This window comes from Manis javanica, chromosome 1, assembly GCF_040802235.1.
Source record: "Manis javanica isolate MJ-LG chromosome 1, MJ_LKY, whole genome shotgun sequence".
NCBI lineage: Eukaryota > Metazoa > Chordata > Mammalia > Pholidota > Manidae > Manis > Manis javanica.
In genome coordinates, this window is record NC_133156.1 from 107,332,955 (window position 1) to 107,350,236 (window position 17,282).

At 37.5% G+C, this 17,282-nt stretch overlaps 1 long non-coding RNA gene across 2 annotated transcripts in view; it reads right to left on the bottom strand.

Annotated features, from left to right (window-relative positions):
* LOC108383524 (uncharacterized) overlaps positions 1-17,282 on the bottom strand; it is a 242,378-nt gene that overhangs the window by 201,931 nt on the left and 23,165 nt on the right. For both annotated transcript variants that reach the window (XR_012130020.1, XR_005062363.2), the window contains exon 2: positions 14,538-14,685. This is a non-coding gene — a long non-coding RNA (uncharacterized lncRNA). The remainder of the gene's footprint in view (positions 1-14,537; positions 14,686-17,282) is intronic.

The following is a 17,282-nucleotide window of genomic DNA, read 5'->3' on the forward strand; positions in this document are numbered from 1 at the left end:
AACACTTTGCTTCTTACCTAAGGAATACCTGCTATTTCTTTTTGCATCATCATATTTAGAAATCTGCCTTTTTCTTAAAAGTTAAATCAGTTGGGCTTTAAGACATTAGCTAAGTCATAAAATATTCTATAAATTACAAGTGAGGGAGGCCAGATTTCAAAGTCTGTTCATGATGTGGTGATGGGTAAAAAAGATGACTTGAACTTAATTCAATTTAGCTCTTATTCTAGTTTACTCCAAAAGTAGCTGATAAGGAGTGCAAAGAATTGACAGAGGGTAAAGATATAAGCAAGTGGGCATGATCCCCAATGCTTCTTTTGTGTTCTCATAGGAGGTCACCCAGTTGGTGGTCTTGGCAGCCCAGATGGAGGGAGCTATCTACAGGTCAGAAGAATACAGCACTACTTACCTTCACATCCTAGACTTACCAACATCCAGAAATAACTCATAGGGCAATAGACAGATTACTTAGCATGCTACCCTGGCTGCATATCCAGGCTCAAAGTCTTGGGATGTTTTCCTTGCCAGCACTAGGCAATCTCCCCCCACCTACACCTACATCTCAGGGTCTAAGAATGTTCTACTTATGTCACTTAAGGACTTTTTATGGGCAGGTCTGGCTAAGGCCTTCCATTGCAAGTAAATAGTTATTGCTCCTTCCTTCCTCAGATACTGCTTGTCAAGGAGAAGTAGTAAAAATGACTATGTCATTTTGATGTAGTCCCATTGGTTTATTTTTGCTTTTGTTTCCCTTACCTTTGATGTCAGATCCAAAAAACATTGCTGAGACCAATGTGAAGAAGCTTACTACTTATGTTTTCTTCTAGGAATTTTATAGTTTCAAGTCCTATATTCAAATCTTTAAGCCATTTCAAGTTAATTTTTATGTATGGTGTGAGATAGTGGTCTTGTTTCATTCTTTTGCATGTGGCTGTCCAGTTTTCCCAACATCATTTATTGAAGAGATTATCCTTTCTCCACTGTATATTTTTGGCTCTTTAGTCATAAATTAATTGACCATACATATATGGGTTTATTTCTGGGCTCTATATTCTAATTCACTCATCTATATGTCTGTTTACACGAATGCCATGAGGTTTTGATTACTGCAGCTTTGTAGTATAGTTTGAAATCAGGGAGTATGATACCTCCAGCTTTGTTCTGTTTTCTCAGGATTGCTTTCGCTACTCAAGGTCTTTTGTGGTTCCACACAAAGTTTAAAATTATTTGTTCTACTAATACCAAAACCAGGCAAAGACACCACAAAAAAAAAAATAAAATTACAGACCAATATGAACATAGATGCAAAAATACTCAACGAAATATTAGCAAACTGAATTCAAAAGTACATCAAAAAGACCATCCATCACGATCAAATGGGATTCATCCCAGGGATGCAAGGATGGTACAACATTCGAAAATCCCTCAACATCATCCACATCAACAAAAAGAAGGACAAAAACCACATGATCATCTCCATAGATGCCAAAAAAGCACCTGAAAAAGTTCAACATCCATTCATGATAGAAACTCTCAACAAAATGGGTATAGAGGGCAAGTACATCAACATAATAAAGACCATATATGACAAACCCACAACCAACATTATACTTAACAGCGAGAAGCCTTTAAGATTGGGAACAAGACACAGATGCCCACTCTCCGCACTTTTACTCAACATAGTTCTGGAGGTCCTAGCCACAGCAGTCAGACAACACAAAGAAATAAAGGGCATCCAGATTGATAAGGAAGAAGTTAAACTGTCCATGTTTGCAGATGACATAATATTGTACATAAAACCCCCTAAAGAATCCATTCCAAAACTACTAGATCTAATATCTAAATTCAGCAAAGTTGCAGGATACAAAATTAATACACAGAAATCTGTTGTGTTCCTATACACTAACAATGAACTAGCAGAAAGAGAAATCAGGAAAACCATTCCATTCACAATTGTATCAACAAGAATAAAATACCTAGGAATAAACCTAACCAATGAAGTGAAAGACAGATACCCTGAAAACTATAAGACACTCTTAAGAGAAATTAAAGAGGGCAATAATAAATGGAAATTCATCCCATGGTCTTGGGTAGGAAGAATTAATATTGTCAAAATGGCCATCCAGCCTAAAGCAATCTACAGATTCAATGCAATCCCTATCAAAATACCAACAGCATTCTTCAATGAACTAGAGAAAATAGTTCAAAAATTCATATGGAACCACAAAAGACCCTGAATAGCCAAAGCAATCCTGAGTAGGAAAAATAAAGCAGGGGAATTATGCTCCCTGCCTTCAAGTTCTACTACAAAGCTACAGTAATCAAGACAATTTGGTACTGGCACAAGAACAGACCCATAGACCAGTGGAACAGACTAAAGAGCCCACATATAAACCCAACCATATATGTTCAATTAATATACGATAAAGGAGCCATGGATATACAATGGGGAAATGACAGCATCTTCAACAGCTGGTGTTGGCAAAACTGGACAGCTACATGTAAGAGAATGAAACTGGATTATTGTCTAACCCCATACACAAAAGTAAACTCGAAATGAATCAAAGACCTGAATGTAAGTCATGAATCCATAAAACTCTTAGAAAAAAATAGAGGCAAAAATCTCTTGGACATAAACATGAGCAACTTCTTCATGAACATATCTCCTTGGGCAAGGGAAACAAAAGCAAAAATGAACAAGTGGGACTATATCAAACTAAAAAGCTTCTGTACAGGAAAGGACGCCATCAGTAGAACAAAAAGACATCCTATAGTATGGGAGAATATATTCATAAATGACATATCCAATAAGGGGTTGACATCCAAATTATATAAAGAGTTCACACACCTCAACAAACAAAAAGCAAACAAGCCAATTAAAAAATGGGTAGAGGAGCTGAATAGACAGTTCTCTAATAAAGAAATTCAGATGGCCAACAGACACATGAAAAGATGCTCCACATCGCTAATCATCAGAGAAATGCAAATTAAAACCACAATGAAATATCACCTCACATTAGTTAGGATGGCCACCATCCAAAAAACAAACAACAACAAATGTTGGTGAGGATGTGGAGAAAGGGGAACCCTCCTATACTGCTGGTGGGAATGTAAATTAGTTCAACCACTGTGGAAAGCAGTTTGGAGGTTCCTCAAAAAACTAAAAATAAAAATACCATTTGACCCAGGAATTCCACTCCTAGGAATTTACCCTAAGAATGTAGGAGCCCAGTTTCAAAAAGACATATGCACCTCTATGTTTATCGCAACACTATTTACAATAGCCAAGAAATGGAAGCAACCTAAGTATCCATCAGTAGATGAATGGATAAAGAAGACATGGTACATATACACAATGGAATATTATTCAGTCATAAGAAGAAAACAAATCCTACCATTTGCAAGAACATGGATGGAGCTAGAGGGTATTATGCTCAGTGAAATAAGCCAGGCGGAGAAAGACAAGTATCAAATGATTTCACTCATCTGTGGAGTATAAGAACAAAGCAAAAACTGAAGGAACAAAACAGCATCAGACTCACAGAATCCAAGAATGGACTACCAGTTACCAAAGGGAAAGGGACTGGAGAGGATAGGTGGGAAGGGAAAGATAAGGGAGAAAAAGTGGCATCACGATTAGCACACATAATGTAGCAGTGGGGGAGGGGAGGACACAGGAAAGGCAGTATATACCAAGAAGACAAGTAATAATTCTATAGCATCTTACTATGCTGATGTACAGTGACTGTAATGGGGTATGTGGGGGTGGGGGCTTGATAATAGGAGGAGTCTAGTAACCATAATGTTGTTCAAGTAATTGTACATTAACGTTATCAAAATTTAAAAAATAAAATAAAAAGCTTAAAAGAATTATTTGTTCTAGTTCTGATTTTGACATGGATTGTATTGAATCTGTAGGTTGTTTTGGGTAGTATAGACATTTTTAATTCTTAATTCTATGAAGTTAAACCTTCCAATTCATGAGCATGGAATATCTTTCCATTTATTTGTGTCTTCTTTGATTTCTTTGTCAGTGTTTTGTACTTTTCAAGCTAAAAATCTTCTGCACATTGAAAGAAACCATCAACAAAATGAAAAAGTAATCTACAGACAGAAGAAGAAATTTGCAAATCATATATCTGTTAGGAGGTTAACATCCAAAATATATAAAGAACTCAAACAACTCAACAACAAATCAAACAACCCAATTAAAAAATAGGCAGAGGATCTGAATAGACATTTTTTCAAATAAGACATGCAGATGGCCAACAGGCACATGAAAAGATGTTCAACATTACTAATTAACAGGGAAATGCAAATCAAAACCTCACACTTGTTGGAATGTCTATTATCAAAAAAAAAAAGAAAAACAAGAAATAACAAGTATTGGAGAGAATGTGGAGAAAAGGGAAACCTCAGACATCGTTGGTGGGTATGTAAATTGGTACAGCTACTATAGAAAACAGTATGGAGAATCCTGAAAAAGTCAAAAATAGGACTACCATATTATTCAGCTATTCTACTTCTAGGTATTTACCCAAAGAATACAAAACACTAATTTGAAAACATATATACACCCGTATATTTATTGCAGCATTCTTTATAATGGTCAAGAAACATCCTAAATATCCATCATTGGACAAACAGATAAAGAAGATATGATATGTATATGTATGCATGCACGCACACACACACAATGGAATACTACTCAGCCATAAAAAGAAAGGAGTCTTGCCATTTCTAACAAAATGGATGCACCTTGATGGTATTAAACTAAGTCAAAAAGTCATATGGAGAAAAACAAATACCATATGACTTCACTTACATGTTGAATCTAAAAAATAAAACAAACAAACTCATAAATACAGGAAGAGATTGGTAATTGCCAGAGGGGAAGAGAGTTGAGAGGTGTGCAAAATAGGTGCACAAGTTCAATTGTATGGTGACTAGATTTATGGTGGTGATCACTTTGTAGTGTTTACAAAGCGTGAATTATAATGTTGTACAACTGAAACTTATATAGTGTTACATACCAATTTTATCTCCAAAAAAGTATAGTATATCAGTTTTCCCCTTAAATATTCTGCATTTTGCATCACTTTAGTTTCTTTAACTTGGTGGGTTATAAAGGCAAATCTAAGATTTGATCCAAGGATTCATCAACAAAGCAGTAGATATTACTCGATCTTCCTCTTCATTTGATTGGAACATTAGTACTTCATTAAATACTAAGTGAAATTACCTTCTTCCTTTGAAGGATGGAAGGACACATTCTTGTGTCTGCTGCTCAAGAAGGTTTAATGGCAATATTTTTAGTAGCAACCACAAAACCTGGACCACAGCCTAAAAGATGAAAATGTTTAAGAAGCATTGTTTTAGATATATGTTATATTTCAAACAGAAGGCTCATTTGTCTGGCTTGTGGACAGGGCTTGGTATTGAGTTCCCATTCAAGGGAATTTTGCCAAAGACTAGGATTTGGGACTCATAAATCGAGTGGAGCTAACCTACTTATACTGAAATTCTCTTTCTCAGGGCTGAGGGGTTTTGAATAGGCTAATCTGGCAAAACAACTGTCACAAATACCAGTGGTTTTGCCTCAATGTACATATCTTTATGTGACTTTGAAGCAGTGTCAAATTATATATAAATGAAACTAGATATTAAAACATTAATTATAAAAGTTTTTATCAAATATGGTTTAAAGAGTTCATGGAATAAGGAGAAATTTGACATTCAGTTAGATTGTTGAGATTTCCTAAAAAAATCTCTCTCTCAACTACCAAACATGAAATCTAACCTAAAAGAACATAATGGAATATAAACACATTTCTAAAATTGTTCATCTGTACACTTGTAATCTAACAGACATTCTGGTTGATAATGAACATAAATTCTGTCTTATAAATGAGAATAGTATAACCAGTTCTAGTCTAAATGAGGGGGGTGTATGATTTCCCAGGGTTATGGCAAAAATGATGGTGAGTTGACATACTTGAATTATGATAGGTGATTTAAAAATAACCCTTAGTTTACTACTAGGACCTAAAACAAATCAGGAAATTTTCCTAATGAAAAGAAGTTAGTTAGTCTATTGAGAAAATGCATTATGCCTACAGGGGTTGAATGCTAAGGGAATAGGGACTTCAATATATTAATTACTGCCATATGTTTCTGTTCTTGAATTGGTTTTGGTATAAACAAATACAGGCTCAAGTCTCAATTCTATAATTTATAACTGTGTGGTCTTCAGAAATTATCCTCTCTGAGCCTGTGTTTCTTCTTAGTATATAAAACAAGCATAGAAATCTGTGGGGTTCTGTTAGGGAGTTCACCAGATAAAACATTTGAGGCCTAACTAGAGGCCTAGTTCATTACAGGTGCTCATTACACAAAAGCTGTTATTACTTTTCTTACTGTTTTATTTTAATCTTGCAGCAGTAGAGACAATACAAGAAATAGAAGATTGGTAAAGAGAGTTCAGGTCAACATGTTTTTATTATTTTATCCTGATTTTGAAAAAATAACATTTAATGATTCTATACAGAACCTGCAGGAGCCTATAAATTAAACTTTAGTCACCCCAAGCAGGTATGCATGGCACAGCTCCTGGCCTTTGATGCCCTGCATGTATCTTTCCAAAATAATGCCCTTACAGGTTCCTGCAGTTACCTGGACCTTGGAAAATGTCCTATTTATCTCTTCTGTATTCAAGCATTCCTCACAGATCAGTCGCTTTCACCAAAACAAAGGCAGTTTCAGTGGGCTCTCTGCCAAATGCCTGAGCAAGTAGGACTTCCTTTTCTAGTGTGAGAATTGCAGGCAAGCAGGTCAAGCTGCAGCTCGTGGACCCACATGATAGTTCTCGATTTTCCACTGCAAGCATTCTTTTCCCTATGATTTTCACTGAGGGTATTACTAGGTTTCATCTCAGTTTCAGGGCACAAAATAAAACACTCAGCTGTCTAAATCATGCTGGTGACATCTTGGCAGAAAACATAATTAAAATACAGAGCAAATGCAGCCACTCAGTCTATGGTATCCTGTTGAAGTAGCACAGACTTTCATGGTATTAAATTCACTCTTGAGGGCAAGTTATTTCCTATGTGCAACTTGCTATGTTCCACACCACTGACTATCCATAATTTAACCATAACAAACTGTACAGTGCAGTCAGATTGCTGGGGTTCAAATCCTGATCTACTGCATATTATACCTAAAATATAGGTATAACCTTTCCAAATCTGGTTTATCATCTATATAATGAAGATATTAAGAGTATTGACTCCAAGGATATCAAAGGCATTTAAATGAAATGATGTATATGGTACAGTTACTATGTATCAGGAGACATAGGAATTCCTTAATAATTCCTTAATAATGTTATTATTACTGAAACAATAATCTAATAAATAGTATCTTAGCACATGAAATATGTACTACAATGTCCAAAGTTCCATCACAAAATTAGCCAAGGTGAGTTGAGCACTGTAAGGATGTATATACAGAAAATGTCATTTAATATAGTAGTTTCCGAAAACTACTGGGGAGCTGGTACAATGACACAGACCATACAAAAAACATATTGTTTTAGTCAGCTTGGGCTGCTTTTACTGGATACCACAGGGTGGCTTAAATACACAGACATTGATTTCTTGTAGTTCTAGAGGCTACGAAGTCCGAGATGAGGTGCTGGCTAATTTGGTTCTTGGTGAGGACTTTTCCTGGCTTGCAGAGGGTAGCCTTCTCCCTGTGTTATCTCCTAGCAGAATTCCATTTAAGAATTTTAATGTATTATCACAAACATTTACTAAGAATCACTCTGGCATGATCCAAGGTACTTCAAGAAAGTAGAACATAGCTAGTTGAAAATACATATCAAGGAAAACCTTCACGATCAAGCGTATCATAGGTGGATAGGTAGTGGGAAGTTAAATTAAAAGACATAAATATTTTATTAGTGAAAACTCTCTTTGAATGAATTTACACTAAGATTTAATGGTAAGAAAAATCTGAGTGACCTTATTAGGAAGCTGAGTGAATAGGGGAATCCCTAGTCACAAAATTGCAGCATTTATAAAGAACGTTGTTTTTTGGAAATGTCCAACAGTTATTCCATCCAAAGCAAAAGCATTAGGATGGAATGAGCAGTTGTCTCCCTTCTGTTGCTAAGTCTGTAGCAAGGAACTGAAAATTTAAGACTGTAGCAAGAAATTGAAAACAGGAATTTGAGAAGGAGAAAAACTTCCATCACTTGGAATAATGAGGAACTTAATTTTAGTACAGACCAACTTATGCACAGAAAAGATTTTTAAAGCCTGGCAAGATGAGCAGAGGCATTTAATTTCATCACATAGATACAGAGAATAGAGGAGGCTAGAGCCTGTGAGCGCCCAAGACAAAGTGGCTGTGGCCTGTGTGTGAAGGTGAGTCAGCATTTTGGTGGTGGGAGTGGTCAAGGTAAGGGTTAGCAATGCTGTGTTGAAGAGGTGACTAATCCAACTTGGTACGTGGAGTGTTGTCAAGGATGTAGAAACAGTCTTGGCATAGGGACTCTTGGAAATGTGTCAGATTGTTATAATTGGTTTAATATCTTGAAGTAAAATTACATATTGGGATAGTCTTACAAAAAGGGGGAACTTCACTGCATTTGATTATATGCTATAAAGCCTGATAATATCTTTGATTTTTAAGATTCTGCCTGAGATAGCATGACTGCAAGTATTTTTCACCAAGTGATGTGATGTTTTCCATGGGATGATACAATTGGTCAGTTTGGGACAAAATATAAGAAATAGTCAACAGTGACTATCTCAAGAAACTAAATGTTGAGGTAGGAGTGGAGAGGTATGTTTACTTTTTATCTTGTAGTGATTTTTTTAAATCATAGTTATAATTTTATTAACAGCAAGTTAATTGGGAAACAAAATTATTTTCAAAAAATGTTTTTGGTCTTGTTGCAATATAAAAACACACATAATTCTCCAAGACAGAAAAAAATATTTGTATGTATATTAGAAGAATAGATAGACACAGTATATCACCAAGCTGAGAATTATCTCTTGGTAATATGTTGTGGAATTTTTAGTATTTTTTTCTACATAAATGCTGTATTTTCCAAATTTTTGAAATAAACCTTTACTGTTTTTATAATCAGAATAATTAAAAGTTACTCAGTTATAAAGAAAGTTCTTTTTTCTAACTACCTTACTGAGGTGTTAGTCTTACACCACAACAGGTTTACCCATTGCTGTTACACACAACACCCACAAATCATAACTGCATTCTATAAACTGGTATGCTTGCTAGAAACTTATTTCTGTAACATACTATAATGGGTGTACAAACTGTTTAAGTGTGCATGTTAGGAAATATAACAGAAGTCTCTTTTAATATGGCTATCGCCTAATTTTTAATATGGAAGAAATACACTGGCCAGAATTCTTTAATATTTGTGATATTCCCATAATTGCTCAGTTTAAATATTTTTGGTGGATATTTATATAGAACTGCCCTTTTCATTTGAGATAACTCGAGTTGTCAAAGATGTTTACAAAGGACTGTAATTGTTACTGCTCATTTATGGCAGATTATGATACTTGCTATAGGAATAATTAAAATACATTGAATAAGCTACTTTAAAATATAGAAAGAAAATTTAAGTATTACACTCCACAATATGCTTTATACGTTTAAAATATTTATCAATTAGGCCAATCAACCTTCTTCCCTTAGAAATGACTTATGGTTTATAATTTATTGAGCTATGCTCTAATGGTGTACTTTATAGGCAGATCCTGATAGAGTAATAATTCACAGATTAAAATCCACAGTTGCTTGTGCAATTTGAAACATTTGGAGATGACACTTTGCTATTTATTTCAAACTCGTTTACTTTTAAAGGTGTAATCAGATCTCAGAGATAATATCCAGGTCAAAGAGAAGAATGATTCATCTTACCTTCAAATAGATCCTGTAAGTTTTATATCAGACAGTCATTGCCATCAAAACTTGCAACTTGCAGAAAAACTCAACTTTGTAACTTCTCAGATAAGCAATATATGACTAATATATTATTATGGCTCTGCAGAACTAAGTGTCAAATTTCACTTGAAGCTGTTGTTTCACTCAGAAGCCAATAGCCTCAAGAGGATGACATTTAAAACACAGATGAATTATCAAGATGGAGACTTATCCTGAACAAATGAGATGAACCAAAATGGGTTGGGGCTTTGGAGTTAGAGAGACTACTGTTCTCAAGCTGGTATCACTCCTTTTTCAGTTGCATGACCTCAATGGAGTTACTTAAATTTTCTAACTACATTTTCCCTATTTGGGAAACAAGGATAAAATTTACCTTGTAGGATATTAGGAGTTAAATGGAACAAGGCAGGTAATTCATAGCACAGTAGCTGGGATTTAGAGGTTCTCAGTAAGTGGTAAATGTTACAAACAGAAGAGGAAGCAAAGGCTGGTGGGAATTAAGTGAGCAGGCCAGCAATCAGCACCGGCAATCCCAAACCCTGTGCACAGCTCCCTCCACTGCCATGGGCATTCCTCCCAGAGCAGGTCGCAGCTTCAGAGCAGTAACACTGTGCTGACAATAGGCACTCCTGCAACCCTGGCCCAGCTATGAGCATTTGAGAGTTTTTGATCATTTCACACCCACCTTAGGGCATTCTGTATATGCATGTGCACTCAGCCACCTGTGGTCAGTCAGGGCCACGCCTATGGGATTCCTCTTCCTGTAATAGTTGACTAATGGCAAGCATGCTCCATTTGTCAAGCTGCATTACGAAAATACCAATCATGCTCCAACTTGTAGGGTGGCCTCAGACTCTTGAGGTGAACTGCCCTTCAGGGCACACTTACTTCTCTCTATCCTCTCTTTAAGCCACCTGGCAAATTCCTACTCATCCTTTACGTGTAACACAAATGCTCCCTTCTCTCTGCAGCCCTCCCTGACCTCTGTGCCAGGGACAGTTGTGACAACTCCACCCGTGACTTCATACGCTACCATGCATAGCTCTGTTATATGGCAATTCTAACACACTCTTCTAATCATCTGCTTACATAACTGTCAGCCTCTGCAATGGTTATTTGCTATTTTTTTTACATCAACCCATTTAAGAATTGTTTTAAACCTCATATTTTTCTCACAAGTTAAAGTACTCTGTGTGTACATGCACACACACACACACACACACACACACACACACACACACACACACCCAGGAGGACTAGAGACACCTTGAAAGAGTGGTTCACTCATAGGAATCTGTGGGTCCAATGCTGGGAGCTGCCTTTCAGTCTTTGTGCATCTCCATGTATGTTTTCCTTGCAAATCACAGTGACTAGGTGACTAGCACCTTGTAGGAATTTGATAAATGAATGAATAAATATGTGAACAATTACAGTTTACCCAAAAGAAGAGCAAAATTTTTCTTAAAAATATATGCAAAAAATCCATAATTATCTCAGAGAAAACTAGATGCTCGATGGTCTCTGGAAAACTTTTGATCGACTCATTCAAAGCTTTCTAGACTCACTGACCTAATCCTCTGTTGATTCTCTTTCTAATGTTGCTGTATAGTGAAGACCATGGATAGAGGGCAAAATTAGTTACACTCAGTTTCTGAAATATAAGCTACAGCAATTTTTCACAGGGGCACAGGTTAAATGAGGGGAGATTATTTCCCATTTCTGCCCTCTGTTTCTATTACAAACCATTCACAGGCAAACGGAGATGAATGCATTTTGCCTTTTTGGGAAAAAGGTGAAACTTCATCTGCTAGTCTCTCCTTACAGATGGGTCCTGTCTGTTGCTCTGGCCTGGGATCACAGCTTACAGGCATGCACTGAGGGTGGCAGGCACCCAGGAGGGGGCTGCCTAAGGGTCGCAGTAAAAGTTGGGGTGTGGTGGGGTATGGAAGGCATTTTGTTCAGCTTCATAATAATGTCCATACTGTGAGCACAGTGCCTGTGTGAGATGTATTCTGCCCATAATCGCTGCCTGTGAGCAGAGCTCAGCCTCTCTCATACCTGCAGGAGGGTCTCTCAACCGCCAAGAATCAAGCCTGCCTTCCAAGTGTCAGTATGGACAACTCCTTGGAAAAGGGGCTCTTCCACCTGGAAAAATCTGTTTTGTCATTTCTTTGGCGTTTTTTTAAGGCATAGTCTTTCCTCTTCTGTTTTTCACAACATGCCTGCTTGAATAAGCCTCAATTTGTTCAAGAAAAAATAAAGAGAGAGAGACAAAGAGATAATACAGAATTATTTTCCTTTGATGGTGAACTCCACCTTCTCCCAGGGGCCCCTGGCAAACTCTTAACCTCTGCGGCTTCTGGAGGCACGCCTGAGTGCGAGCCGCTCCGGGCCTTCCTGTGAGCAGCGAGAGGACCCTAGTGGAAAGGCAGAGCAATCACAGCTCTCATCGGGGATGGCCGGCTGCACGGCCTTCGATACCTACAGCACATGGCCAAGAACTGCTAGCAGCGGCCTCCCTCCAAATACACAGTACGTGGGTTGACCAGAATTCTATCAGCCACATGTCCCCAACTCCAAGGATTCTTGGGACTTTGGAGAACTGATTGGGATCAGACTTTGAAAGTAAACAAAAGATGTAGTTAGTCCTTGCTTTTTTCTCCTTCTTGCCTGCTTGGAAACTGTGCTTGTAGTTAGGAAGGTTAGAATTCAGAGGAGCTCTGAGTATATTACATATGTGAGGTGTATTCTGCCATAAACTGAAAGTAGTGTGAGACTATGTAAATTATCACAAATTTGTCAAGAGCAAAAGGTTTGCAAATATTCAAGCTCCACGACAGCAGCATAGATCTTTCCTCACACACAAGATGTCCAAGTGATGGAGATTCTCCCTTAACAGGCATCACAATTTAATGTCTTCTCTTTTTCTTTTCTTCTTTCAAATAGAGGAGAGCCACATGATTCTTCTAACAGAGAAAAGACCATGAAGGATGGAGAAACCCATTATTGGGCTTCATGTGTTTGTACCTTCAACAATTTAATTTCAGTGGGAAAGCTGCTCCTACTGCATAGTCAATGGTAGCTTTTAAATCTACCCTGGCTGTTTGGAAACAAATTTTATTCTAATGAATAACTAAAAAATGTTTCTATTTTCCTTCCTTGGGGATAGAATGTGATATACTGCAGTACAAAAAAAGTAAATGGGAAACATTTGCCCCACAGGGTGCTGGGAAAATCACAATGAAGAAAGCCTGGGTAATTTGTAAAACCAGTGGTTTGATCTTGCCAGTTTCAATTGCAGTCACCAAATGCAAAACCTGTTCTTGGCATTTGCCTTTAACAGTGTAACTGCTGCAAGCCTCTGAAAGTGTGAAGACTGGCAAGACAGCAGGGCACCGTAATGAGGAAAACAAAGGCAGCACATCTTAAAGCCCAAACTAGGAAATCAACAATCCCCTAAAATAGGTAAAGGAAAAATATGAGTGAAATGAGAGGATTTCTACAGCAACAAGAACAGCCATTACCTCTAAGCATTGTTTCTAGGCATCAGAATATTAGGTGCTTTTAAGCCTCCCCTGTAGACACCTGTACAATATTGTGTAGTTCCTTATTTGTGCACAGTCTTATAATTACTTGTTAAATATCTATATTCCCTACTAATATATATACATGACATGACATGTGTGGGCATGTCAGCTCTGTGCACCCCTATGCCTGGAATGCCTGGTACACTATAACTCTCTTCAATTATTTGTGAGTTGCGCTCATTACTAATTCATGAATGTAACCCAATGATTTATTTTCAAAAAGGATACTATTCATTCTAATAGATAGGCTCCAAAGAAATTCAACCAAACTGTTTATTTGAGATTGATGTTTTTATATTGGTGGACTATAAAGCTAGAAACAAAAGAAGAATGGGTTATTGTCAGAATATTTAATGGAAAGGGAAAATAACTGAAAAGAAAAGTCCCAAGGAATTCCCTCACTCTTTTGATGGCCATATCTTACCTGTTCCAACAATGCTTGGAAGGAGATATTATTAAACTCATTTTACAGAAGAGGAAAGGTGAAAGGAGTTTAAGAAGCAAGGGCAGCCTTCTCCTAATGCATGTGACCCAACAACCACCATACTCATCAGGCTTTTTTTAAGGAGGGGAAGAAGGTAGCTTAAGTCTGATGAAATATATTCTTAACAGGAAAGAGTCCTTTGGGATGGAAGTATGGAATAAGGGCTACCAGCTAGCAGTTCCACTGAATCTCAGTAATTACCAATTCTAATTTCAAAACAAAGACCTGTTAAAATGTGAAAAGAATTACAAATGTATATTGTGGTACAGCTTGAAGCAGACTGTCCTTCCAGGTAAGACACTTCCCGAGATAACCCCAGGTCAGGGCAGAGAAAGGCCACAGCCCAGATTGCCTGCAGGATGAGGTAGCCTAGGAGAGCATTCCTGCGCTCAGGGGTGCCTCTGTTTCAGACAAGTCTCAAAAATGTAACACTATGTTTACCTTTGAAAGCATCCAAGTTACTGTCTGTATTATCATCTCACCTCTTTTGAGGGCTTCTGGAAGCTAGCAGGAATCCAGGGTGACACAACTCTGATGTTCATTAGTAGCCATTTTCCTATCAATGGATTTTTTTTATAGCAGCTTTTGTTTATTTGAGAAAGAAAGATAAAGGCCTTCCAGGGGAAGTTGCTGTAATTTAAACAGAAAAACACAATAATTGATTAAAATGTTTTTTCTTAACTCTATTAAATGATACTTAAGCCTACCTCAGATGCCAATTTTAAAAGAAAAACAAATAAATGCATGTTTTTCATATATTAGAGCATTCTTTTAAGAGCAAATGACATAAAAGTGATTTTCTTAGCACCAAGGAATTATCTCCTATAAGCGCTCAGTAAACATTTGCTTACTGCACATATTTTGAAATGCCTAAATTCATCTCAACACTATGAAACCTTCCAGAATTTGAATATTAGAAAATTATCCACCCCGCTTCCTGAAATATGTCCCAATGTCTATGAGTATGCTCAAGGCTGTGTCCTCAGCCCTTTGTACATCTCTACACTGCAACATTTGGCACATCTTAATTACCAGTTCCTCTGTGTGCCTCCTACATGAGAATGTAAGCTCCTCAAGTCTCATTTATCATTGTTTCCCTAGCACGTTTTTGGTGCTGGCAAGCAGTAAGTGCTCAGTAAATTCACTCATTCATTCATTCATTCACTACTCAAGAGCCTATAGGTCAGCTCTGCCAGGCACTGGGGATATAATGATGGACCCAACTTCCAGCCAGTCCTGTCCCTCCACCTCACATAGCTCACAGCCCAGAGGCTGGGTGTGGAGGAAGGCAATCAGACAATTATTCAAACAATTGCCAAAAGGGTGAGGTAAGTTAAGATATACCCTTTAGAAGAACACTGAGGGGAACCAATATAGTCCAAGGATCTGGCAAGGCTCCCCAGAAGAATTTACATTTGTACAAAGATTGAAGGATAAATTAGATTTAGCTAGGAGGAGTGGTGGGGAAGAGTATTTCAGATAGCAGGAATAGCATATAACAAGATCTAGTGTTCCCAAATTCCTGACGGATAGTAGTCTTCAAGATTTGGCAGCAAGAAATTCAAATTCCCAGAAGTTCCCCCAAAATAAGTAAATTTTTAAAATAATAATGAGTGACCACAACACTATCCCATGAACAATGAACAGTGAATATTTTTTTTCAATGATAGAGTTACAACTAGAAGTTTCAAAGGCATTCTGTAACTTCATTTTCACAAAGTAGAAGAATCTTTGAAGTTCTATATAAACAGAGCTCAATGATGTAACTCCAGGGAAAGGAAATCCCAGGGCAAAATACCTCTAAAACCAAAATCAGTCAAAGGGAGAAATAAAGTTTAAAACCCATTTATTGCTTACAAATGGCAATCCGGAGCTATCTCTTTCTTGCTCAGGCAGAAGCAAGCAAGACCTCCCCCTAACCTCTTAGGTTTGAATAAGCCCTCTGGTAGCCCAGGTAATTACCTATTGATATGGAGAAGAACTACTGTCTCCACCCCTGAGGAATGCCTGTTGATATGCAGATGCACTAAAGCCAGGTGAGATATTCCAGAAATATTACAATTTTACCCACAAATGAATTTTTTGAAGAATGGCTTGACATTATGTTTGAGAAACAAAAGCAAAGAGACTAAAAGAAAGAGACCTGCCACAGAAATTGATACTACAACCATCATTAGAATTTAGATTTCAACTGGCTCCACTGTAAACTCATCATATGCCCTGTTCTTAAAATAACTGAGATCTGTAAGTGGTAAATGCTTCAGTCACTGAGGTGAAATGATCAAAATGTCTAATCAAAGATCATGAGATGGAAACTATCTTAAATCTAGGTTTTTATTTCCATATGTTTGGTGTTTGAAATCATAAAATAGTTTATCAAGTGCTAAAGAGGGATTTCCTGGGAAGCTTCAGACAATGTTAATACATAGAAGGACATTAAACCAATATCTGAGTCATGAATCCACTCAGACTCTATCCCAGATAAATAGAAATGTACCCTACTTTCAAATACTTTCATACAGATTCAACAGTCTCTCTTGGGTAACAAGTCTAATAGTTTTGCTCTGAAGAAATGTGGTATTTATATTAAGTCACATATATGTCACTAATTGCAGTCTAAGCCCATTCCACCTTTTTAGGCATGGAAACGAGTGACATATAAAAGTCCACATCCCACCAGTGATGGTAACAGGTTTAGCCTTTGGGGTTATACAATGCCCACTGAGACTCCACTGGGGCCCTGGCCCCCATGGCTTCATTCTGAGTGCTGTGAATGAATGAGCGTGAGTCTTAGCTGATCTTAATGCTAGCCTAGCAAAGCCACTGCAAAACACATTAGTCCTTAGCACATGGTGCTAGGGAGGAGGGACTTTTCTTTTCTCCAGCCACCAGCCTGGAGAGTGCAAGTAACTCACCCCAGCACACCTTTCTTAGGTTCCTCAGGGAGATAATAGATAATCAGTCTGTTTCCTTCCCCACATTCCAGAAGTTCTTGGGGATGTTGAGAGAAGAGTGGAAGAAAAAACAGGCAATGAGACAGAGCTTCCCAGGTGATTTGAAATGGGGAGGTGTGCACATATCCATGTAAGCGTGTGTGTTTGTGTGTTCATATGTGTGTACATGTATGCATGCCTCTGGGTATGTGCATCTGTGTATGTCATGTACTTAAGTAAATATGTGTCTATTTACATATGGGTATTTGTGCTTGTGTATACATATGTGTGTGT